We start from the raw sequence: 27,896 nt of genomic DNA, 5'->3' as shown, positions 1-27,896 counted from the left end.
ATATATGTTTTGGTTTGACGGTGACAGATAATAGTCCCACATTGTTGGTGCCATGAAGAAAATACATGAAAGCAGAGAAATTACGTTCGATACGGGAGGGGCATTGTCGAGTTATTACGTATCAGTTGCAGAAAATCGACACGGCAATAGAAAATTCCGATTGGATCCAGTTCAACACAATCATCAACGCAAAATCGCAAACTCTAGAGACAGTTAAGGCATTAAACGATAATCATAAATGCAAAATCGAAGCAACAGAAGTGACGGAACTCGAAGAGGAAATCGTGAGCGCTCAGGTAATTTGTTTGGACATTGATGTGAATTTACAGCATTTAAAGGAATTCGGAAAAACGTTGAAATGCAGAACAGACGGCGTAGACTCAACGGGAGGACTACAGGAATAATGCAGCAATCGCGCTAGGAGAGGGAAGTCGATCACGTACAACAGCTGTTTCTACGGAATCTACGGAAGCGCAGAGTGGAAAAGACAATCAGGTACTTCTTATGCAAATTCTTTACAATATCAGAGACTTTCGAAACGTCCGGTATTCAGTGATGGTATTATCGAGTGTCAGAGAATTTGGGACGCTTATGAATCTTCAGTTCACTTAAATCCAAACCTCAGTAAAGTACAAACATTTAATTACCTAAAGAATGAGCTTGAGGACAGTGCAGCTCAAACAATACAAGAATTTGCTCTGACAAACGCGAATTATATCCAGGTAATCGATCTACTGAAAGAAAGGTACGGACAAACACACAAGATTGTTCATACATACATACATGCAGTAGTTATTGAGTAGCCCAGCTCCATGTTATACATTGTACGGCTTGAGAAATTATTTAGACAAATTAGAATCTTACATTCGCAATTTGGAGTCGTTAGGTGAGTGTCGAAGTAACTATGTAACTTTATTAGTGCCATTGATAATTGACAAAATACCAGCAGAAATTAAAGGGCATTTAGTGAGAGAACTTGGAAGTGACAAATGGCAGTTAGACGAATTACGAAAGGCGTTATATCGCGAACCGAATATCATGGAAGCCGGAAAATATCCTGAGATCGCAGACGACTTTTCAGCAACAGCCTCATTTTTCATGAGCGCTCGACAAAGGCCGAAAAATGGAAGTAGACAGAAATCAACAAGTATTCCGCGCAGTCAAAAGCAGTGCATTTATTTTAGTGAACATCACTTTGCCAACGAGTGTGTAAAATCACAGATGTAAGCAGTCGCAGAGACATTATTGAGAAAAAAAAAACGTGTTTGTTTTAACTGTTTGAAATTTCACCAGGGGTCTGGGTGCCGTTCGAAGTTTAGATGTTTGAAATGTTACGGCAAACACCACACTAGTAATTATGAAAATGGAACAGATACAAGAATAGACTCAGTCAATACCAAGTTTCGCAGTAAGTAGTCGCTATGCTCCACTCTATGTTCAGCCCAAGACCGGAAGTTTTGTTAAAAACCGCAGGCAAAAAATCAGTGCGCTAAAGCAAATATTTTATTTGACGAAGGGGCTAACTGTTCATTTATATTGGAAAAACTCAAACTCGGAGATCAGCTAAACATCAAACCTTGTGACCACACTGTCGTTAATCTGGCATCGTTTGGAGATTCGTCGCAGAAAGTACGACATCTGAAAACGGCAACAATATTTTTCCATATCGACGATTGCGACAAGATACTCTACCTCTAAATGTTTTGATCGTTTCGGTAATTGGTTTAAACAATATTTTATTAATCACAATTCATTTACAACATGTATATATATATATATCAAAAAAAGCATACAGGATTGAGTAAGAAGCTGAAAGCTTATTTGAAACTCTCTCCTTTCGGTAATTGACGTTCCGCTACGAAACATTCCGCAGTCCGTAACGGTGTAACCGTATGTTAGACACCTGAAGTTAGCGCGCCTCGTGACAGGCAAGTAGTTTTCTATTTTTCTTAAACATTTTTGTGAATTTCAAGTATTGAATGAATAGGCAAGATAGAGTTTGTCTCATAGTTAACAGCATTTTTACATGTTTGGGATTTTAGTACTTTTTGTCTGTTTTAGCTATTGTTTTTACAAATATTGTTGCCTTGATATTCTGTTTAAGATTTACCCTTTCAATGGGGTATACAAAATGCTTAACATTTAACCATTACATTATAGGCGTTTTTGTGTTTCTATCATTTTGTTTTGGCTTAGAAACTTTGTTTTCTTTTTAAAGAGTCATGTGATATAAGTTCAAAATTCATAATCCCTAATAGGTTTTGTTTAAAACCTGTCCATTGTGATTTATTTTTCAGTTCAGTCGAATTGATTGACATTCAAACTCACAATGTATCTGTAGGCTAAATCTTATAGGGAATCGATCCTACCGATATTCGTCGCAAAGGGACGAAAACCGGGATCGATCCCACTACGATATACATAATGAGACATATACCATCAAATTAAACAATATGTACTTCCGGCACGTGCACAGAGCGTCTGACTTTGGGTTTTTCGGAAGAATACGCTTTTTCCTTGTGCCTAATAAGCGTCCACATAACTCTTGTCCGAACCGCAACGTCTTGCACATCAGTACAAATATGGATATATGGTATATATACACGTAATGTGCAATTGTAAATAAAAGCACCTAGTGAACACTGTTCATATAAATAAATATATGTCTACAGAGGGTGTGCCTATCCAAGAGGCGGAATTACCTGTGATACAATATGGACAATGTTGTTTTTATTCCAAAAGTATTCCTTTAAATTGATAGGGAATCGATCCTACGCGTAGCGACGAAAATCGAGTTCGATCCCTCTACGGTAACATGCGATATACCGAAAGAGATATTTACTATCGAATTAAAAATGTGTAGACATTTCTTTTAAAATGTTTTGGGATGAGTTGAAGTCGGATCGATTCCCGATTAAGGCAGTGCCTAATTTCATATTAGTTTGTAAATATTGAGAGTGCAATATTCAACAGAATTGTTTCAGTTACAAAAAGTATTTGTAAACTTATATCGTAAAATTTAAGAAGATAACGTGATATAGTGTCCAAGATTTCGACCACAAATACTGAAAAACCACTGTAATAAATCTTGTTGTTTTTCTTCAGTTATCTTTGATCTATTTCAAGGTCTCAACGCGAAACTAGTCTATGAGTATATAGAAATAGAAGCAGATAGACTAGTTTCGCGTTGAGCCCTCGAAAAATATTGTTGTAAGAGTTTTACTAAATGACCTTCAGTTTCTGATGTATACTGGCAAGAGCATTTTTGTGTATCTAGGTAAAAACTGCGCATGGAAAGGGTTGAACATTGATCTGTTACAAATATAAAATCTGTAAGAAGCATTATTTGTTCAAATATTTAGAATTAATCTGAAATGTTTTCTAATCAAAATCATCTTTTGTGAAAATTATTACAACAGTTGACTTTTTATTCTGTTGTTGTCAGTAACAGTTCCGCTGTTCCAGCCTTCAGGCACTATAACGTCGTATGTTGGCCCACACACGTATGAGGGGTGACGACACACTGTCACCAGAACAGAAAGAAAATGCCTCTGTACATGTTATACCGACCCCCTAGGTATTCTAAAAGAACCATGGTCATGAAGGGGAAAATATACTAATCCGTTTCAATCGTGTATTTCATACCTAAAACACGCAGTGCGGTAGATGTGTACTATGGATATCAAACAAGTGGTAATTTATCTTCCATTGTGTACCGGTCACATTTCTTCAATACATCTTATCTTAGAAAAACAACGCGTAGTTTATAGTTATTTCAACGTTACACAAAAAACTTGCTTGAACTTCCCTGGTGAAGTTCCGTTCTAGATTACAAAACCATTCTGATTGACTAATGTGAAAATGTATGTCAATCGTCATTTTAATACACGTGTTCGCTAAAATGTGAAAATGCAGCATAAATGTTCAAAATGAATAAAATAAACAGAAGAGATGCAGACTTATGCACGATTTCAAATTAAAGATCATATACAAGATGAATTTTATTCATCATTTCGAGTTTTATTGTAAAAATGTGTTTTTTTTTTTTAAATTCTGTTTTTGTTTGTTTACATTTCGCCAAACATGTGCACGTGCCGTGACCTCTAGACCGGATGTTCATTACGGAAGGTCAGGCAAGTTTTTCTGTAACGTTGACGAAAGCATAAAATATGTTGATAATCTCAGCAATATGGAATATTGAGACAATGCAACTGGTGCACGATGGAAGATAAATTATCGCTTGTTCAATATAGTAGGTACCCATTCACCGAACTGCGCGTTTAAGTTGAGAAATTTACGATTGAAACGGGTTAGTATATTTTCCCGTTCATGACCATGGTTCTTATAGAATACCTAGGGGTAGGATATAACATGTACAAAGGCATTTTCTTTCTGGTCTGGCGCCAGTGTGACGACATTGAGGCCAAAATATAATAGATACTTTCCTTTTTTTTATAGACGTCTAAGGTTCTGTTAAAGTTAGCAGTAAATTCATCAAATTTGATTTGTAATTTGAGGTAGATGACTGTTATTTGTTTCAATTAGTGTATTGTGAGCATGTTAAGTCAGACGTAAAGGAAATTACATCACTGTTTGACACATAAAGAACATTTACCGGACTGTAGGGGGGTGTAAATTTAAGACCATTACTTGTATTTTTGAACTAAGAAATATTTACAGATTTTATGACTTTTGACTCCATGTCTTGTCGGAGAAGGCATTTTCACTGGTGTCTTGCTGGAATTTGGAACAATTGTGCTTAGTTATGACTGTATTTGAATGAAATATTATTTGAATAATTGTTTGCAGTTGGAGGATTTGTATGTAGTGTTTGTGTTTAAACGTTGGCAATTTGATTTATGTTTATTACCAATAGTAAAGTGTAAGAAAGTGTTACCTTTTAGTAAAAAATAATAGAACCATGTTTGAAAATGCTCAAATGCAATCAAGAGGTTCTCTGCTAGCAAACTAAATTCACGATGGGGTAGCCTGGGTGAATTCTACATGTACTGTATTGGTTAATTGGAGTATTTAAATATATTAAAACATGGTTCTTCTATATATTATTGTGATTTTAATATGTATTTAATGTACAAAATGTGAATGAAATAGCACTGTTTCATTGCACACGTATGCTGCCAAATAATTGGAAGGTGTACCATTAAAATATAGCGAATAGAATACACTTCAAGTGTAGATGTATAGTAAATTATTCTGTGCGCCTAAAAAGCGATTCAATGTGTGTGAATTAACTGGTCTGTTATATCATGTTCATTCTGGAATGTAAAATAGCAGATGGAATATAGTAGTACATTTTATCAGCACCTGGATGGTACCAAATAATATGTAGAGATGAAATAAATATATCCATGTTTTAAGAACATTAAACGTGTTGTAGCGGCCGCCTCTATTAAGCAGCCAACCTGTCTTAAGCAGCAAGTATCTCATTTCCCAAAATGGTCATTCATTCTATATATTACCTGCATTAAGCAGCGACATTTTTCCCACTCCATTGGCTGGCTACTTAAGACAGGCTTTACTGTACTTGTTCTATTGGAAGTAACAAAGTTTCAGCATTTGTGCCATTTAAGCAAAAAGTATTTATTAATTGAATAATTGTACATGAGACAGGGTATTCTTGCACTTTAAGTAACAGTATTTATTTGTGTGTTTTCAGCAAGTCCTATAATGATTGTCACTTCAGTGAGTATATGGTCAATGGTTCTTTAGACAGTTTTCTACGGGTAAGTAGATCTTTCATACTTTCTAGCTGAACCAGTTAATTCTTGTAACTTTAGGATCGTGTTGCATTGGTAGGGCATGTTGACTGATCAGCAATTCCATGTGAATTAGTCTGGTTACAAGTTTATGAGTATTCTGTAACACAGATCACTGCCTGATCTTTGATCTCTTATCAATAATTCACTATTATTTGTTTTATTACAGAAGGATCCCTTCTAAATGTTTTCTGCAATATTTGATGTTAATGTAATATTATCTGTTCCAGTTTTTCTCTGTGTGAGTCAGTCCGCGTTTTCATCGTCTACTGAAACAATACAATATTGAAAAGCCTTGTCATTCAGATTTTTGATATTTATCAAACTGAAACAGTTTACATTTGATAATAAGCTTACCCTTTTGCTCAAAAGGGAGAATTCACATGTAGGGATCAAAGGATCATGAGGTAACTCCCTGGCGAAAGAAAATTTGATAAAAAGAACATTTCTTTTGTCATTTTGCCCCACTTCCCCACGTCTGGTTCATGTGTACTGGCGAAGAACAGGTTAACTTCATACCTTAATGTAACTGAAATACTGGGGAAAAATGGTTCAGAACTAAAAGAAAAAACAAAGACAAATATCAAACAGGGAATGCCACGTACCAAAATCGCAGCCTGCCCAAAACGAAACCCACAGCACGCATACGTGCACACCACAAATACACACACACACACGCGCGCACACACAAAGCCAACACACGAGGACAAAACGAACAAACAAAGAAACACACACACATACACGCGCACACACACAAAGCCTACACAAGAGGACAAAACGAACAAACAAAGGAACACAGTGGGGCACCGCCTTGGAACGGTCAGTGGCAAAAACACTACTGGGGAGCTTAAACCGGTCTATGGTGCGCACCCAACCTCACTCTTACCCCCACCATGTCCCAAAGACACGGAACAGTGTAAATAAAAGTAATCCCCTCCAGGTGAATCTCTAACACACGTAATAGAAACAAAAAGGCATGGCATGTAAAAGACAAAAATGCTCGTGTATAAAAATATAAAAAGCAAACCTTAAGAACCAAAAACGTATGAACTCGATGCCTTTTCAGAAGACAGAGCAACGAGAGAAACACCCTTAAGGGCCCGACGAAACAGGCCAGAAGACAGATATCAAAACAGTTCAGTCCTGGTAGGACATACAAACCATCTAAATGATCATTAACCACAATTCTCACTTAAATGTCTTTTTCCTGGCACTCAATTTGTGTCTCACACAGTGAAGACATAATACACTGTTTTCCCAAATAAACCAGCTTTGTAAAGTGGTATTCAACATTTATTTGTCAAGCATAAACAATACAGACTGATCAAAATAAGACAGCTTTAGTTACTTAATGTTGATTGAAAGCTGTCTGATTTACTTATGTCTAATTCTATCTTTTATCAGATTGACAGGCTTTTCAAAGATTAGACACAATTGTATTCATTAGTTTGTCTTGTACCTTATTAAAGCTACATAGGTTATACTAGGCTCAGAAAAAAGTATGTAAGGAAAGCTTAGTAAATGTGCAAGAATATCAGTTTCAAAAAAGGCAGTAAATATGTGTTCCGCTTCCTTATGTTCATTTGTATGTTCATATTCATCAAACACACCCTTATAAATAATCCTTAATTGTTGTATGGGACTTACTTTCATGGATTTCGTGGCCGAGTCAATCCACAAAATTTAATCCGAACACACAAGTACAAAGGGGGGCTTCCGTGGTCCAGTGGTTAAAGACGCTGGCTTCAAATCACTAGCCCCTCACCAGTATGGGTTCGAGCCGAACTCGGGGCATAGAATTCTTCATGTGTGGAAGCCACCAAGCTGGCTTAGGGATGGGCGATGGTCCTACCTGGTGCCCGCCTGTGATGAAATAATGCACAGATGGGCACCTGTAGTCTTCCTCCACCATCGAAGCTGGAAAATTGCCATGTGACCTTTGATTGTGTTGATGCGATGTTAAACCAAACAAAAAAATGTACAAAGTGTTTTCATTAAGTAATTAGATTTTCAAAGTAGATTCCTGCTCCTACAGATTAATACATTTATATTAGATATACTTACTATACCCAAAAGAATGTGAAATTGAAAGCTTTCAAGAAATTTTCAATTGATTACCCCTATATACACTACAGAAAACATTCGTATCGGACTGATATACATCAATAACTTTTCAAAGCTCAGATAGACAAAATATAAAGCCTGTGTCGCCCTCAAATCTCCTGTAAATTGATTTGTATCTGTTATTGTGTTAGGATTTACAGCCTAATTTCAATCATTAGAGATTGAAAGCTATGTTCAAAAATTAAAAAAGTAATTCCCTGGGAAATCTTTGGAAACATGTTTACTATATTAAACATAAAATCACGAGTGCCATTGTCATTATAAAGTTGTGTAATACCACTATAAACATATAGTAATAAATCCCATGGGTGACAAATATCTGTGTCAGTGTTTCTGAGCGATAACGGTCTGCACTAAGCATTGCAACTTCCATCAAAATATAGTCATATTTCATCTGTCTAGCTGTATACTCTGTCTGATTTATGTAATTTCCCTCTCTGGTCAAAACTGTCTGTAGTAAATATTGTATTCTAGACATAAAAATGGTTGTACTGTTAAGTTATTACTATAAATCTATTGCTGAAATACGTTATCTGATGAACAGTTAACATAAATACACCTCTTTGCAATGTTTTATATCATTATTGGGAGATTCAAGATCACTTTGGATTGGAAACCTCACATGATATATAGAATTCTTCATGATGGGTTGTGATGAATTAGTATTTGAAGTTGCACTTGTGTTTTTTTTCACCTTCATTTAAGGTATTGGACCAATAATAGAGTACCTCCTTTTTGAAGAGTATTCAGTTCCTACCATAAACCTACTTTGACTGCAATTTTCAGGGGCGTAGGTTCAAGCCCAACTATGACCAAAATATTTTTTCTCTATATTTTCCTTTTTTCTAGCAAGTTTTTACTTCTTTCAAGAATTATTATGGAAGTATTGTACAAAAGTGGAAACATTTTCATTTTATAAACGATCTTTTGCTGTTCAAAGTGATTTTACCTCTGAATCAGGAGGGGTAGAGTTAGACATCTTTAAAAATACTGAGTTGCATGCGGTAAAAGTTCTCTATATTTTGCCTTCATTCTTTAGATTACATATTATGGAAGAAATGCAAGTAGTTTTTACTTTTGCCCCAAGGTTATTTTTGAACGAAGTGAGCAAAATTCAAAACAGACCCACAGGATTCGACCTTAATTTTTTAATGTTGGAGTTAGAATTCTGTCTCATTAAATCTGTTTACTTGAGTCTACCTAGTAAAATGATATTTACAGTTTTATTTTGTGTTTTATAATAGTTTAACAATAGTTTGATGTTTCTTTTATCAAAATTAATGCTGTAATGAAATCTCTGCAAAGGTTTAGATATTGGCCATCACATTAAAATTTGTCTACTTGAGCTTGAGGAAATTCCTTAAATTATACAAAACTGACAAAAAACGGCACGCTAAACGTTGTTTAAAATTTGCAACATTTGACATAATTGTGACACTTCCTCACCCCTGACATTGCATCAAAGGAATAAACTGTGTGAAAGAAATTAGAAATAATGCGGGGGGGGGGGGGGGGGGGGGGGGGGCACATCAGGTCTTCCTATGGCCTGTTATATTGGCGGCGTGACGTTCAGTCAAAGGGGGGAAACCTGGTTTGGGGACAAAGGGTTTGCTCTTCATCTGGCCTTCATTCAGCCAGAGTTATTAATAAACTGATAAACATTTCTGTTGTCAAGTTCTCATATATACGCAATACCAGAAAAGGAGTCCTTTAAATATATCCAAAGGAAAGGTAAAGCAGACTTTGAAGCACATTACTTTGAAAAAATGGTCAACACTAAGGACCATATATTTTTCGAAATAGGATAAAGGATGGAAAGTCAGGCGCCATTTTTGTTATAACGTTTAATTGTATATTTCAGAAAAATGATGGTCAGTTGACAGTGATACAGTTAGTTGGTATGATGCGGAGTATAGCATCTGGTATGAGATATCTATCTGAAATGGGATATGTCGCAGGGTAGGTATATGTTGAAAGTTAGGACAGGTTATACTTCTGAAAACAACAGTGGTGCTTTATAGTCGGGTAGACGATCTCCGTTTATTGGAATCAAGATGTAGCCCATCCGTAGAATTCTCTGAAATTAATCTTCCAAAAGGGCGGCGCATATTTTTTACAGATTATTTATTGTAAAATTAATTGATAATTCACAATAGTAGGGATCTTTTCTGTGCAGAAGTATCACCGAAATCAGTGACAGTAAAATACATGTTATTTCGACAAAATGCTATAAAGAATATCAAATTGCAAATAAGTTTATTAAAATCAAATAACAGAGGTTCATTTAAAGGATATTTAAGTAAATTCATATGTAAATATTTTTGATAAGTGTAGCAGTTAGTGTTAATCATTACAGCTGTAACTGATACAGACTTGGACAGATCTTGATAAATGACATATGTTCATCTGTCAAAACTAGATAAATGTCCTAAAATAGTGATGATTATAGTCAATTGAAATGAAAACAAACTGTCAGAGACAAACAAGGATGATATGAAACTCGATCCCTATAATTATATTGGCAGGTTTCTACACAATATGAAGAAAATCTTGTTTTTGCTGGATTACAATTAGGTTACAAGAAAAGTGAGAAAGAACATTTAGTTTCTGCAAGTAGTTCGGTTTTCTAAGGTGGCAGTTGATGAAATTGTATTACCTGTGGTAGGTTTCAGTGTCAGTTGGTTAACAAATTAAGTCACTTTCTCATTCTGTAGACCAATTGATGATCTGTTAACACCTACGTGTTTTAAGAACTACTTTACTACACGTTTCTGTGCCTTCTCGAAGGAAGGAAACATTTACACAACTAAAATCAATGCATTTCTAAACCTGCAAATATTGTATTAAATGGCATTAATAGAACTATGGTAATTGTGTCAAAAACAAAGTAATTGGTAAATATTTTTCTTTTGATTATCAGCAGAAGCACAGCAATGCTAGAATTGAAGCAGTTCAAGATTAAAAGGAACATTAGAACAAAAGCTGCAGTTTGGATGTTTTTAAACTTACATAATGTCTGACTAGTATTATTTCTAAAAATTTGTCTTGTTTATTGAAATAGATTGCCGTTTTAGTTCTTGAAAGGATATTTCATATAAAACACTCAATGTAAGATAAATGACATTTCTATGTTATATAGAAGATGAATATCACTTGACACTACTTCAAACAGGAAGTGGTAGGCCATTTGTTAGGCCAGCCAATCCATATTGTAGACAACCGGTAGAAAAAAAAAACAACATGCTTCTAATATGATATGATAAATATTTATGTTAGGTGATCAAGAATTGTTTAACTTTAATCCACTTCATGGCAATAAGTCTGATAGATCATATAATGCGATAAATACTTATACATTCAGACATTATTTAATAGCATATGTTTTAAGGATGATGAATCTTTGCTTTTGTCATGAACAATAAACTTGTAAAGTTGAATTATGTGGTGGGGTTTCACTTCTCAGAATGTTGGTACATATGATGTTACAAGTGTTTAATTGACATATTTAGTATTGGATGTTTCCCGAGAGACAATAAAAAGTGACAGGAAATTCTTTAAGTTTGATAAATGGGCCTGAAACCAGTCTAGATTATATTTTATTTGTGTGTTCCAAAGAATTATTCTGTCTGATTCTGTCTTGCATATATATAAAGAAAAAAAAAAGATGTGATTGATTTATTAAAGCAGTAAAAGGTGCACATAAATGCAACTAATTTATTTTACTTCTGAGAAGCACTTTATTGTGATTCACATTTTGGTGTACTCAAACTGGTAGATACTAAATTGGGACAACTGAAATTGTTGTTTTATTTCAAGATTTCAAAATATGATTATATTGTATGCAATTTTGTAATACTTTTTCAAATATTCTAATTGTAGGATTTGATTGCTCGAAATATATTGTGCAGCGAGAGTTTAATATATAAAGTAGCAGACTTTGGCCTGTCGAGAAAAGTTGATATAGACACAACTGATGGTGCTTATACAACAAAGGTAGACGAGTTTTTCCACGCAGAAAACATCTTTAGCACTCATTCAAGTATTCATTGAAATATACATTTCAGATGTCATTCAATTATAATTACCCAAAGTTTGTGTTGCAACTATGATTTTAGTTTTTATTATTACTAATTTATTTTAGGTCGATTGTGAAACAAGTTATATTAATCACTCTCGACACCTCATTCCTGAGGGAATCCATCACCACGAGAGTGTGAGAGAAGAGGCCAGTTCCCCATTTAATGCTGAGCGCCAAGCACGGGAGCTACTGGTACCATTTTCCTGTCTTTGATGTGACGCGGCAGGAGATCAAACCAACGACCTCCCGCACTCGAAGCGGACGCTCTACCAGTAGGCTATCGAGGCGGTTAACTGGGATTTTACAGAATACAATTAATACATATTAAGTCTAAATGTTTGAATAATACAGTAATGAGTATTAACAGTATAAGAAAAATTAATTTTGACAGGGAGTAAAGATTCCAGTCCGATGGACTGCCCCAGAAGCATAACATTCCGAAAGTTTACTTCTGCATCTGATGTCTGGTCATATGGTGTTGTTATGTGGTAGGTGATATCATATGGTGAGCGGCCATATTGGAACTGGTCGAATCAAGATGTGATTGAAGCTGTTGAAAAGGGTTACATACTACCTCCACGAATGGTAATGACACGCTCTTCCTTCTGTCTTCAGTAAATTAAGGCTGAATGACCACTGTTGCTTAAAGGCTTTGACTGAACCACTTGCTAGTTTATTTTTGACGTGTTGATAATAACACCCAGCTGCCTAACTGAAGGTGTTTATTTCTACTTATGTTGTCCAGCCATGCCTGAAATATGGTGATGGGCACCTGGGCTCCTCAGCCACCATCAGAAACTGGAAAGTTGGCTATTACTGTCAGTGCAATTTGAACCAATTTATCTTTTTTTGTTTTAAAAAAATCTATAATTTGTGTGTTATAAAGAATGATATATCTACGAGGGTAATGCACTATTGACACAGTAGTATTTAAATTGAATTATGTTGCCCAGCTAGAGTTGTATATTACATTGTAAAAGAGTCATAAATGACTGTGATAAGATGTGAAAATATACGTACAACTACTGTTTTTAAACATACATCTATTTATAAAGACTGTAAAATTGAATTGAATTGATTTTTACACAGGAATGTCCAGAAGCAATAAATCAGCTCATGTTAGATTCCTGGCAAAAAGAACGAAATAATCGCCCAAAGTTTACGCAGATAGTTAAGAATCTAGACAAACTAATCCGGGCTCCAGAACTACTTCGAAAAATGGCAAAACCAAGGTAAACATTATAGTCTTATATTGTAATAATATTTTTGTCATACAGTGTAGACACATACTGTGAAATTATTTAATTTCATGATCACATATGTATATGCATATGTATTTGTGAATTCTAATTTTATTTGAATATTACAGATTATTTGAAACACGATATCCCTGAAAATTACACCATAAATACTAGTTATTGTACAGTATCTAAGACGTATTTAACAATATCTGTTGAAGCTTTTGCCTGTAATCATTGTTGGTTCGAAACCTCGCTTAAGATGTAGAATACTTTAGTGGAAGGAAGCCCTTTGAGCTGGCTGACCGAATGTTAATTGTAAATTCATGATATTTCTGTTAAAGGCAAAACGAGAAAAAATTCCTCAACTGATTGCTTAAGAAATGGTATTTGCACCTCAAATTAATTCCAAGTGCTCTAAATAATTTGAAAGCAATAAAGATTTGAAATTGTAAAATTTACTCAGGAATATGTTAAAATTGTGTTTATTTACTGCAAAGAATGGCAGAAAAACGCGCGTTAGTTGTAACAAGATGGCAATAATTTCGTTCAGAATAAAAAATAAAATACTTTCGCTAGCTTGTTGAACATATCTGCCTTAAAGGATACCAATGACTTGGCCTGCATTGACTTCTATCCCCGAGGGAACACCAGTTAGCTGGATTCGACTGACTTGTAATCCTTTGAAAACACCAGCCACTTGCTTTGATTGACTTGTGTGCTGTAACAATATATGCCTGTCGTGCGCACGTTGAGGTGCCTCCCTACGTGAACAGCAGCTAACCTGCTATGGTAGATACTGCATTCCTGTGAGAACACAGATATGCGCCACTTTGGTTGACTTGTAGGCCTTTGAAAACACCAATCGACTGGCATGGACTGACTTTAATTAGCTACGAAATATTACATTCAATTAGTAATGATATGGGTACATAGGAAACACACATTTGAGCCGTGCCATGAGAAAACCAACATAGTGGCTTTGCGACCAGCATGGATCCAGACCAGCCTGCGCATCCGCGCAGTCTGGTCAGGATCCATGCTGTTCGCTAACAGTTTCTTTAATTCCAATAGGCTTTGAAAGCGAACAGCATGGATCCTGACCAGACTGCGCGGATGCGCAGGCTGGTCTGGATCCATGCTGGTCGCAAAGCCACTATGTTGGTTTTCTCATGGCGCGGCTCATTTTATGGCCCGTCCGATTTTGTTAGATTGTGTAAAATGCGGGTACATTTCATAATTGATTTTAAGTGATGCTAGTAAAAGCTATAAAAGTTCTTATGATTAAATTTAGAAGAGCACAGTCGCTTTCATTTTGAAATATATAGTAATTTAGATACAAACCAACTATAAATACTAATGAATCTGATGACTTTTATAGTCTTACATCGAATATAATAGACAAAGACTTGGTTCAGGAGTCCTGGCGATGAAATAGAGCAGAGTAAAACATAGAGCCATATAAATATCTATGAATTACCATCTAAACTTGATAAATCATAATGTAATAAATCTGTAATAAAGGTTACAGCTGATGCAGCACTTGAACCAAACCTTGTCCATACTAAATTCCACATGGTGACATAAAATAGTGGTGTCATTCGCTATAAAGACTAACAGCGCTGATAACAACTACGTACATGCCAAATACCTGTTTTCTTCAATTATCATCTGACTGTTCAATGAGTATTCATATTTTAGTAGAATGGCTAAATTTGACAGATGAACAACAAAAGCTGGAACGCCTTCATTTACGTAGAAAAGCATTGAAAAGTTCTGTGATCATTTGGAAAATATGGGTGACGGACAGAGAAGTTACCAGAACAAAAATGTTGATTAACGACTGATTTAATATTCTGTTTTGTAACTGCATTTAGAATTATACAATGGTAAAATAATTAAGATTGATATATAAAGATACCGCTTCAAATGTGAGCTTGTAAGGGCTAAGCTTCCTTTTTAAAAATATTTTTTTTCTTTGAAAGCCGCATTTACCCAGCCAGAATGACTATATCGGCCCGATATAGGTATAATGTCGGAATGTCGGCAAAATGTGCCGATGTAGGGCCGGCGTCGGGCCGTTGTGAGTGAGTTAGGTTTTACGGCGAATCGAGACAAAATGATCATATATCGCCAAGGTCGGACCGTTGAACTGCCGCAAAATATTGAAATCGGTAGATCGACATCAATCAGTGTAACTATTTCGTAAGTCGGATTAACATCGGGCCGATATTGGATTCTCTGATATAGCTATATTTTTCAAAATATTATTGATAAACGTGAAAAGGTAATTTAATTGTTTATGTGTACTAATTTATTACGCAAATATGATGTATGCCAGAATTAATCAAAGTAGGTTCCAAACAAAATTTGTAGACGGTATTTATTAAAATTTTATATTTAATAAAGGGAGGTTATAATTAAGATGCACTTTTATTTTATGTAGAATGCCTCCATAGAAATATTTATATTTACAAAAAAAATGAAAATTTCTTCAGAAAGGTTTAAATCCTGATATGTTTGTGAGAATTTCTTTCATTTGGTTGATTTTGAAGTAACTTTACCTCTGTTGAGATGCCTAATGGAATAATATAAAAATATCAACCAGAAAACTTTTTTATGGTCTTATCTTTATGTATTTTCCAGACTACGAAAATAATTTTTCTGTTTGAGAAATACAGTCGAACACCGTTACCACGATATTCAAGGGACTGTAAAAATTTCATCGACGTATCCGAAGTTCGACGTAACGATATCGACTATCTGGGACTACTTTGTACATGTGTCGGCCGTCTATATTGTCATTATATCCAATGCATTTTTCAGAGGCTTTGAAAGGGGAAAGGAATAATACAAAACGTAAATACGATTTTAATTTTCTTGACCAATAAAACAATTTAATTAGATACATACATACATCTTTTTATTTTTTCCTAATTACATTTAAACATTAGTATTTTTATTCCTTCCCTAAACAAGTGCGAATGCAGCGGTAACGTTCCTAGTTGAGTAGTCATTTTGACTGTGTTTCGATAACAACAATTTGCTAGTTTAATACGTATATTGTTACTCAATCCTAAATGGCAGATTTTTACTCCGTCAAACAGAAAACATTTCATGCATATTAGTTGTTACATTGGAAAACAGCTTTCCTATTGCACGGTGTTTTATAAGACTAATTATTGGGAATTAAATGAAAACTCCCTGACATATAAATTGGATTAAAGATTAAATAACAAACAAAACAAACACACTAACTAACTTGCATATGATTAATACATCGCCGGACAACAATTGGTTGATTTTCACACCTTACAAATAACATGGGTATTTTTTGACAAGCTGTGATATCGGCAAAACCAGGTGTAAAAACAGTACAGGTTAGTTGACGGGACTGAAAAATCTCATCGAGCTAAACAAAATATCGAGCTAATCATATCCAGGTAATGAGAAAAAAAAAACATTAAGAAAAATAGGGAAAAATCGGGACCGACTCAAAAACCGGAGTATCGAGCTTTCCGATATCGAGTTAACGATATTCAACTGTATATAATTTTATATTGGATATTTGTAAGGAAACGTTTTACACATCAACGTCCTTATATGTTGAAACCGCATATGCCCTAATGACTGCTTTATCTGAGAGCTGGAATTACTTTAATATTTCCACCCACATAAGATAGGACATTGTAATAATACAGTGATAGATTAACGATATTTCTAGGTGACAATGTCTGTAATTTGCTGAAAAAATGTCATCGATGGAAAATATTTAAATAGTGCGACTACTGTTACTTAATTTATTTAAAACTTCTTGCCGCCAACACTTTCTAAAAGCACAGGGAAGTGTTTTCATTTTCGCAGAATGTTTCATTTGAGAAACTGTAGTGAAGTATTGAGACCCTCGCAAAATGTGACTTTTGAAATTAGATTTTATGGATTTAAGTAGGAATCTTGACAGAAAGGTCAGCAGGAACTTTAATTTTACCGAAGTGGTGGCGACCTAGAGTCGCAGAAGTAATAGTTTCCTGCAAAATGTTCATAGACGTCCAAGTTTTTGTGGAAGTTTGATGTCAATCAAATTTGATATGCAACTTGAGGTAGATGACTGTCATTTGTTTCAGTTAGTGCATTTTGAGTAATGCTAGGTCAGACATAAAGGAAATAAAATTTTCATGTCCATTTGGATCATGGAGTCTATTCAACAAAAATGTAATAGAGTTCGTTTTTGTTGTGTAGAGCGACCTTTGGAGTTTCCACATTTTCTATTTTACACATTTCATGACCTCTCACGCACAAACTCATTCAAACCGAGTCTGCTATTATTCCACTTTGCATTCTTTGCTTCCAAAGGATCTTTTTACATATTTTATTAATTAGAGTATTTGAATATAGTAAAACTTTGTTCTTCTATATATTATTTCAATTATAATACATCTTTTACGTAAAAAGAACTATTTCATGGCACATGTATGTTACCAAATATTTGTTAGAAGTGCCATGAATGTGACCATGTTTGAATTGGATGAAAACATGGCGAAGAGTTTAAAGTTCAAGTTTAGATGCATAGGAATATGCACTGTTTTCCTTCTGGAATGTCTTTTATATAGAATAGCAAAGGAAATATGGCAGTACATTTGATTGGCACCTGGATGGTTCCAAATAATATGTACAGATGAGGTAAACATCGCCATGTTTCAAAGAAAACAAGCATTACTAGTCGTCCTATTGAAAGTAACAATATCTGTTCAATTATGTGTCAGTATTTGTACCACTAAGGCAAAAAATATTTAATTATTGAATATACGTGAAAGGAAATTGATACATTCATTTGTGTGTATTCAGTAAGTCAGAGAGTATATGGCCAATGGTGCATTAGACAATTTAGTCTTTTACGTGTAAGTAGATCTGTGATACTTTCTAGCTGGATCAGTTTCTGCATCCCGTGTTGCATTGTTAGGACTGTGAATTGATCACTGACAAGGTTTCGTGTGAATGAGCTTGGTTACAAGTTTATGAGGATCCTGTAACACAGATCACTATCCGATCTTTGATCACTTATCAATAATTCACTATCATTTGTTTTATTAGTGTAGGATGCCTTCTAAATGTTTTCCGCCGTATTTGGTGTTGATGTAATTTTATCTGTACCAGTTCTATTTTCTCTGTGTGAGTCAATCCGGTTTTTCATCATCTACTGAAGCACTGAATTATCACTGAAAAACGTTGCTGTCTTTCAAATTATTGATGCTAATCAAACTTTTCAGAATCTTCAACAATAGTTTAACAAGCTTTAGAAACAATTTACTTTTGACCATAGAATAGGGAGAATGCGGCTCTAGGGATCAAAGAGTCAAGAGTTGACTCACTGGGCGAGACACGAATTGATAAAAAGAACAACAATTCTTAAGTCATTTTGTATTCCTCCTCTGATTCATGTGAAGAAGTTGGCAGTTACTGCCGAAGAACAGGTTAACTTTATGCCTTGATATAACTAAAATACTGAAGTAAAATGGTTCCCAACACAACATATACAAACAAACAAACAAACAAACAAACTAACTAAATAATCATAAACCAACACTATCACTTAAAACTAACATAATATCGGAAAAATAGAAACTGAGGTTCCTGACTTTAATTCTTGTTGATTGTCGTGGCAGTGTCACTCAGTTAGTGCAGACATAAAACACATTTCCCAAATAAACCAACCTTTATATAGCGATATTCAAAATCAATCTATTTGTCAAGCATATACAATACAGACTCAGCAAAATAACACAGCTTTAGTTACTTTATGTTGATTGAAAGTTGTCTGATTGATTTACTTATGTCTAATTCTATCTTTTGTCAGACTGACAGTCTTTTCTCAGATAGGACAGAACTGTATTCATTAGTTTGTCTTGTATCAAATGAAAGCTTTGTAGGTTTTAGCATTCCCACTATATATGTATGTAAATTTTCATGGGAAAAAAGCTTACTATGTAACAGAATGTCAGTTTTAAAAAAGACAGTATGTATTTCCACTTCCTTACGTTCAGTTTCATGTTCATATTCATCAGACACACTTTAGCAAATATTCAAGCATATTGCAAAGCGATTAAATTTTGCAGGGGACTGATTTTCATGGATTTATTTGCTGCAATAATACATAATATTTAACCCCAACAAATCAATTCAGTTGTCAAAATCAGCAAATTTATATTCCCTCAATACAGCCATTTTGGTCAAAACCATGAAATTTGTGGCCACAACGTAAATGATTTCACTGTATTCCATCAAAATATCTAGCTCTATACTCAGTATGATATATGTAATTCCCCACTCTACAGTAGTCAAACTGTCTGTAGTAAATATTTTATCATAGACATAAAAATGGTTCTACTGTTAGGTTATTAATGTACAACTATTGCTGAAATATTTTATCTGATGACCAGCCAAATATTAATGCATTTATCTGTTCAGTGGTGTTTTATATTATTATAAAGAGGACCTCGTTGCAGAGTGGTTAAGATTGCTGAATTAAAAATGACTTTTCCCTCATCAATGTGGGTTCGAAACCTCACTTGATATGTAGACTTCTTTGTATTTGGCTTGTAAGAGATAGAAAGTATTACGAAGTTGCTTGGTTTTCAGAATAATTTGTATGTTTGATATACTGATAACGTTACACATAAGCAAAGATAGTGCTTGAATCCTTTTTCATTCTATTTTTGCTATAATTATTGTTGAATTGCTGTTATTAATAGGATTTGGGTCATTTGTGGCTGAGTTAGGTTCATTATGTTGGTAACTGGGTCCCAGCATCAAACACTTTGTCAAATACAACAGATAAAAGGGAACCAGATATTTGTTAGAGCAAGTACTCGTTGCAAAATACTATGTATAAATTTGGACCAATCAGAACACGTTCTATAAATAGCGCCAATCAACGCTCACGTCTGTTAGGGTATAAATAGGTAGATGGATGACAGAGAGGTCATTCTGTATCCAGCGGCATAAGAAGACACATCGAGGATTCAACTAATAATTTATCCCAGTACCTTGATGAGGAAGTTATTGCAACTACACCGTTCAGGGCGAATGAATTATTAAAAGTAACGTTTGAAGTTCATAGACTAAGGAAGAGTTGTAGAATTTCAACAACGTTTCAAGCTATAGGGCCAGCGCATGGGAGTTTTACCTTAAGGGTAGTTGAAAGCTATAGATGATAGCAAATATAGGCTGAGCATCGGAAAGCTGAGACAGCGAGCGATCCAGAGTTTGGTAATCTTCTGAGATAGTACGAGTTCCAGCTTATAGACGGTTCAGCGTTATTGGCGAAGTACAGCCAGGGCATCAGGGATATACCTATATGGTAGTTGAATGCTACATGTTGTGCATATAGGCGCTGAGCATCCAGGAGTCAGGGCAATATTATTGAGTTGCAGCTTTAATTAATAGAACATAGGCTGAGCATCTATGCGATAGGACTCGTACGTTGTTGTTCAAAGACATTGTCTGAAGGGAACTTCGAAACAAAGACAAGTCAATTATAGTATCTCCAGCCTAAAGGAGTTTAAGCTGGTGATTTTGAGTTGAAGGTTGATTGTTGAAACATTGAATAATTTTGCCTGATCTCTGAAATTATCTAGCTCATAATTGAACTCATTTACGAATCATTGGTACACGAATCATTTAGGCAAGGTAGCCAAAGGACAATTCTATATATGAGATAATTGGTCTCACCAGCTGTACGTTTTTAACAAAGGACATTCTATTTCGTTTGTCAGCTAGTCTTAGACAAAGTCACCTAAGCGATTTGACCCATTTCATTGTTCAATATACTAAAGGCATAGGCACTTCCCTGGGTCATATAACTCATATCCTGACACTGATTGTAATGAAATAATGCTTGAAGGGGCTCCCATGGTCTATTCCCACCATCATCAAAAGCTGTAAAGTCATTATTTTACATAGTTGTGTCATTGTGACATTACTTAGTCCCCTTCCCTCCCCCAAAAAATAATGTGTGAAAGAAATCCAGAAATAATGCCCAGAGTTCTCCGCCACAAAACGCTGGAATGTCCCCATATGACCTATAATTTTGTGGGTGTGATATTCAACAAACGGGAAAGAAATCTGATTTGGGAACCAAAAGTTTGTGCCTCATCTGTCCATCAGTCTGCAAAGTTCTCCTTACTTACTTAATATACATGTCAGGTTTGCATAAATATGCAATATCAGAATAGAAGGTCTTTACATGCATACGAAGAAAAAGGAAAGGAGACTTTGATGTACTTTACTTTTAGGGAAATCTTAAAAGCAAAATTGAATAGATATTTTTGGAAATATGCTGAAGGACAGAAATTCAGGCACAAATTTGTTAAAATATTTAACTGTTTGATACTTCAGAAAAAAGTTGGTATGATGAGAGGTATAGCATTTGGTATGAGATACCTATGTACATAGGGTAAGTGCATGTTAAAAGTTTTCTGAAAATGGCAGTGGTCCTTTATAGTGGATATAGGTTCCGGATATAGTCGGGAAGATGGTCTTTAATTTATACTGTTCTTTTTTCCCTTTTTTTGTCTGGTTCACATTATTAATTGTAAATAAGATGGAGAACAATTATGGTGCAGCTGAATGATCAAATCAATGACAGTAAAATACACAAACATTGTTTAGAGAAATGCTACAAAGAAATTGACTTTTTTCTTCTACCAAACTGGAAATAAATCAAATAAAAGAGGTTAATTTAAAGGATGCATAACTAAAATTCATGTCAATAATTTTGATCACTGTATGAATTACCGGTTAGTTATAACCTTTACAGCTGTAACTGATACAGACTCTGATACTTGATAAATTACCCATGTACCTATACACATTTGCACAGCTAAAATACACACATTTCTGAACTAGCAAATATTGCGTTATTGTGTAAGACCAAAGTAGTTGGTATAAAATATTTTAATGTAATGTAGGAAAGTTTGCATGCTTTCATTAAATACATATAACAAAATTACAATTTAGTATAATTTGGGAAATTACAGAAACAGAATGATCCTAGAAATTATCCTAGAATTGAAGCAATTCAAGACAGAAAGGAACATTTGAAATAGAAGCAGTTTAGATGTCTTATACTTACATAAATTCTGATAAGTAATATCTAATTTCAAATTTATCATGTTCAATGTGATCGATTGCAACTTTTGTCTTTGGAAAGGTAATTAATATTAAAGACACTCTTTTCGGTGTTACATAGATGCTGAATATCTCGTGGCACTACTTCAATCAGGAAATGATAGGGCATTTAATAGACCAAACGAACCATATCGTAGACAACTGATAGAAAAACAATCTGCTTATAATATGACATGATAAACGTTTTTTTTTCATGTTTGGTGAACAGGAAATTGTTTAACTTTAATCCACTACATGGCATAAAGTCTGATTGATCATATGTTATGATAAATTGTTATGGATTTAAACGTTTGATTAGCCTGTTTTAAGGATGATGAATGTTTTGTTTTTGTGATGAACAGTGGACTTGTGAAGCTGAATTATGTGATGAGGTTTTACTTCTAAGTATGTTGGTATATATGAGCCGCGCCATGGGAAAACCAACATAGTGGCTTTGCGACCAGCATGGATCCAGTCCAGCCTGCGCATCCGGGCAGTCTGGTCAGGATCCATGCTGTTCACTAACGGTTTCTCCAATCCCAATAGGCTTTAAAAGCGAACAGCATGGATCCTGACCAGACTGCGCGGATGCGCAGGCTGGTCTGGATCCATGCTGGTCGCAAAGCCACTATGTTGGTTTTCTCATGGCACGGCTCATATGATGTCAGAAGTGTTTAATTGACATATTTATTATGGAATATTTCCCAGAGGCAATCAAAAGTGACAGGACATTCTTTAAGTATGACAAATGGTCCAGAAACCAGTCTAGATTATATTTTATTTATATATTACAAAGAAATATTCTATCTGATTTTGTCTTGCATTGACATAAAGAAATAAAAGATGTGATTGATTTATTCAAGCAATGGGAAATTATTTCTTTTATTTCTTTATTCTTTATTTTGATAAATATCTTGGTTTACTCATACTGGTAGGAACTCGATTGGGACAACTGAAATTGTTGTTTTATTTTCAAGATCTTTAAGTATGATTATACTTTATGCATTTTCAAAATACGTTTTCCTATTTGTAGGATTTGGCTGCTTGAAAGATATTATGCAACGACAGTTTAGTATGTAAAGTAGTAGACTTTGGCCTGTCCAGAGAAGTTGATATAGACACAACTGATGGTGCTTATACAACAAAGGTAGACACGTTTTTCTACACAGAATATCAACTTTAATACTCATTGAAATATTCATTGAAATATACATTTCAAAAATCTTTCCCCCTTTTATTTTAAAATACCCAACGTTTGTACTGCAACTATGATTTTACAGAAAACAATGAATACATATTAAGTATCAGTATTTAAGAAATACAGTATTATCAAATTTTACAAGGAGGAAAGATTCCAGTCTGATGGACTGCTTTAGAAGCAATAACGTTCCGAAAGGACACTTCTGCATTCGACCTTTGGTCATTTGGTGTTGTTGTGAGGAAGTTCTACTCAGGTGTATCATGCTTGATATAGGACTGAAAGGGGCTACTCCTCCACCATCAGAAACTGGAAGCTTCCCTATTACATGATTTAGACAAAGTTAACTTTGTGGCTTTTGAAAGAATCTCCATATATTTGTGTTTAATAAAACATGTTCATTCTTGAAATGTAACACAGTAATGACCCAGTAGTATTTAAATTTAATTATTTTGTCTAGCCAGAGGTTGTATATTTAGATTTTCAAGAAGGACTGCAGCAAAATACATCTATGAATAAAGACTGTAAAACTGAATTGAATTGAATTTTACACATGAATGTCCAGAAGCAACACATCAGTTAATGTCAGATTCCTGGCAAAAAGAACAAAATAATCGCCCAAAGTTTACGCAGATAGTTAAAACTCTAGACAAACTAATCCGGGCTCCGGAACTACTTTGAAAACATGGGCAAACCAAGGGAAATTTTATAGTGTTGTATTGTAATGATATATTTTTGTTATAACATAACCGGTCACCGTGGCCCAGTGGTTAAGGCGTCAGCCTCGGGATCGGGAGGTCGAAGGGTCGAGCACCATGGGGAGCGTTCGTCCGGAGGATGTTTGTCATGGGACTCGTTCCGAAAAGGCCGGTTCGTGAGCCGCGAGCTAGTTAAATGAATGGCTGCCGACTTCTATCCGCCTGGCGCTTGGCATAGTGATAGGAGTTGGGAGGTAATTGGTACGCACAATAAAGGTGTCTCATAAGCCAAGTTGGCTGGCCCTTTCAATAGGGGTGACACTATAATAAACAAGACCTTTACCTTTACCTTTATCTTTTACAGTGTAGAGATATACTATGAAATAATTTAATTTCAAGGGCACACATGTAAAAACTGCTATTTTTTAGGGATATAAATTTTTGATTTATAATTTTTGAATATGAAACAAATTTTATTTGTTCGTTCGGATTTAATTTTAGAGATGGACTGAGGCACTATATCTATGTAAATTAGTCCACCATGAACACTAGTGATTTCACAGTATTTAATATCTTTTGAATATTTTGCCTGTCATCGTTGTGGATTCGAAACCTCAATTAAGGTGTAGAATTCTTTCAGGTAAGGAAACCTCCAAGCTGGCTTACTGAAGGTTAATTTTGAATTCATTAATTTTGTTATGCTATGTCAAATGTGAAAATTTCCTCAACTGATGAATTATTTGATTTGTTTACGGACAGGTGTTTGTAGCTCAAATTCCAAATGCTCAGAGTTTTCAAAGGCAATAATTAATTTTTCATTGTGAAAACAAATTAAATACATTTGAAACTAATAAAGATTTGAAATTGCAAAATTAACTTGAAAAGTTCTTAAAATTGCGGTTTTATACTGTAAAGATTTGCTGGAAAATGCACTTGAATTGTAACAAAAAGACAATTATTTCTTTTAGAACAACATTAAACTGAACTTATAAACGTGTTATTTGAAATAAAAAAGCTTGTATTATTGTATTAGTTTCAAAACACTTCCACCACTCGAAGAAAATTTGGATAATCATTACTGTAAATTGTGTTTAAATTGACAGGAAAAGGAAATTTATTTTATTTGCAACGAATGTGTATATTTTTATAAATGCAGTTCTGAAAGTATTTCACAACTGCATAGACGTATTACAGTTTAAGAGGTTGCAAAAGCAATATATCGAGGGTTGAGCGCAATACTGCCGTAACTCTTTCTTTATTAATAGCGCTCAACCCTCGATATGCAGTTTTCTGTTTTTATAGTAGCAAAATAGCCACTACCAACATTGAAAGAAATGCTGATTGTAGTGTTTCACAAGGTACTCCTCCCCATGTTGAATAAGTCTAAAATAGAAAATACATGTTTTCCTCTTTGATATATTTGGAGATTGGAAAATAATTGAAGTGTGTGCGATGTCATGTTTGATGCACAACACTTATATTAGCAGAGACAAAATCACTTGTTCATATGATCTGGAGGTGAAACATAACAATCTTGATTTCCAGCGATGGGCATTTTGCTTTATAGTAAAGTAGCATATCTGTATTTTGGTGAAAGATCCATGTTTGTGCAGAATTTTTATTTTGTACATAAGTACTGTAAATGTCTTTTTCCTGGTATATTTAACATTTTGAAACTATTATTTTACATACCTATGAACATTCGTGCTCTTAATCAAGAAAATACTTTCCTTCTCTTCTCACGCCTCATGTATATTTATAGACAATACACCACCAGATATCACAAACTATGCTTCCGTTGAAGTTGAAGAGTGGTTAAATGCGATCAAAATGGAACGATATAAAGACAACATTTTATCTCCGGGTGTAAAAAACCAGGTGATGCGTCTTACAGTGAAGACAGGGACACTTTAGGTGTCACTTTACTTGGAAGAAATGATAAATAGTGTTAAAACTCTCAGAGTTCAACTTCTGGGACCTCAGGTTCGTTTACCGCATATGCAAATGTCCGAGGATTTCCTTGTATAGAAAAGTAGAGAATGCGAGTAAATAGTTCAAGAGACGCTTTTCACATAATCCCAGTGCTTTTACTAATATAATGATATATTCCTGCTGACTGGATAATAAAATCCCAATATTTATGTGCAAAGAAATTTGATTGGACAGTTTTATCCAAGCAAATATGGATGAACAAATCTGACTGGACAACAGTACTGAAGGAATTATGTGTAAACAAGTACACAGCTTTATCCCAAATGTTATTGGTAATTTGGAAAGAGTTGGAAAATGACAGTGAAAAGGTTAGTCATAGCAGATTTTACCATTGTAGATAGGTAAAGTTGCCTGTTTGAAAATTGGCAATACATGATACACTTGGGAGCAGTTTGGCTCAGTTCGTTGAGCTCAATGACTCCAAGTTTTATTTGCATAATCATCATAATCATAGAAATCTCATTAATATTCAAGACATCCAGTTACATTACCTTGACATGCGATGTGTACAGAACTAGTGGATAGTCATGTGACTATGTTCTATAAATAAATTTTGTTGCTGATGCAATATCAAAATTGTGATGCAGAAGTGGAAAATCATTTATTTATTGCGTAAAGCTGTGAAATAAAGCAGTGGAACACTGTTTAGTCATTATATCTAAAAATCCTTACAACTTTAAAGTTTAAATTTCGGTTACGTATTTCTTAGTGGCAGTTTGTGTGTCTTTTTTCATTTTGTTTTAAAAACATGTATGGAAAAAACAGGATTTATGTTGCAGAATTGTTTATATTTCAGATTTAACTGCAAAAACAGTATTTTAGATACTTAGACTCAAATTTTGTATCTTATTACTGGCAAGACATTTTGAGTTTTACCTTTTACAGTCGTTAGTTTTACATCTGTAACACAGGTAGGTTTTAGTATAAAAGGACTATTTCAGACATGAGGAAACCTAGATCTTAATATATGAATTATCCTACAAGTGTTGTAATATTTTAATGAAAATGCTAATACTTACATGTGAAAAGGGCCAGGTTGTTTGATATATTGATCGTTTCTCATTCCATAGACACAATAATGTGTGTTGTATTATAATGTTGGTCATGCTTTCACTGAAGCAAGTAGATGATTTTTATAGCGGGCAGACTAAAATAAATGTTCTGAAAAAAACGTGCCAGAATGGGGATGTAAAAATAAAAACATACTGTTAGAATCATTTCTTGTCAAGTTTGAATTCCTTTCCTTAATTTGTATTTTAAAAACTGTTTGATGATCGTCTTGAGGACACAAAGTGGATAAGTATGGTATTTGTTTGGTTTTGTATTTTAGTGCCTACTTCAACGAAGAAAGAATCTGCATCCATTCGTAATTCGTAATGATCCTTGGTTGTTTAATTAGAATAACCTTATATTTTCATCGTACTTACTGAAAAGCGCAAATTCGTACGCTTACTAGCTCTTTGAGTATGATAAAACATAAACACTCGATGTTAAATTTGAATACTATTAGACCAGCATGGATTTTTTAATCACTACATTTAGAACACATTACGGTATGATAATTGTTTAGAATATCATCTGGCCGCATTTTATTTGTACAGGAAACGTTTCAATGATTTGAACCGG

At 34.5% G+C, this 27,896-nt stretch overlaps 1 pseudogene; it reads left to right on the top strand.

The window, feature by feature from the left end:
* The first annotated feature begins 65 nt into the window (after positions 1 to 65).
* Positions 66 to 26,574, top strand: LOC123527018 (ephrin type-B receptor 1-B-like; annotated as a pseudogene).
* Positions 26,575 to 27,896: the final 1,322 nt, after the last annotated feature.

This window comes from Mercenaria mercenaria, chromosome 14 (genome assembly GCF_021730395.1).
Source record: "Mercenaria mercenaria strain notata chromosome 14, MADL_Memer_1, whole genome shotgun sequence".
NCBI classification, from domain to species: domain Eukaryota; kingdom Metazoa; phylum Mollusca; class Bivalvia; order Venerida; family Veneridae; genus Mercenaria; species Mercenaria mercenaria.
The sequence above is the reverse complement of the archived record's forward strand: the minus strand, read 5'-3'. Positions and strand labels throughout refer to the sequence as shown.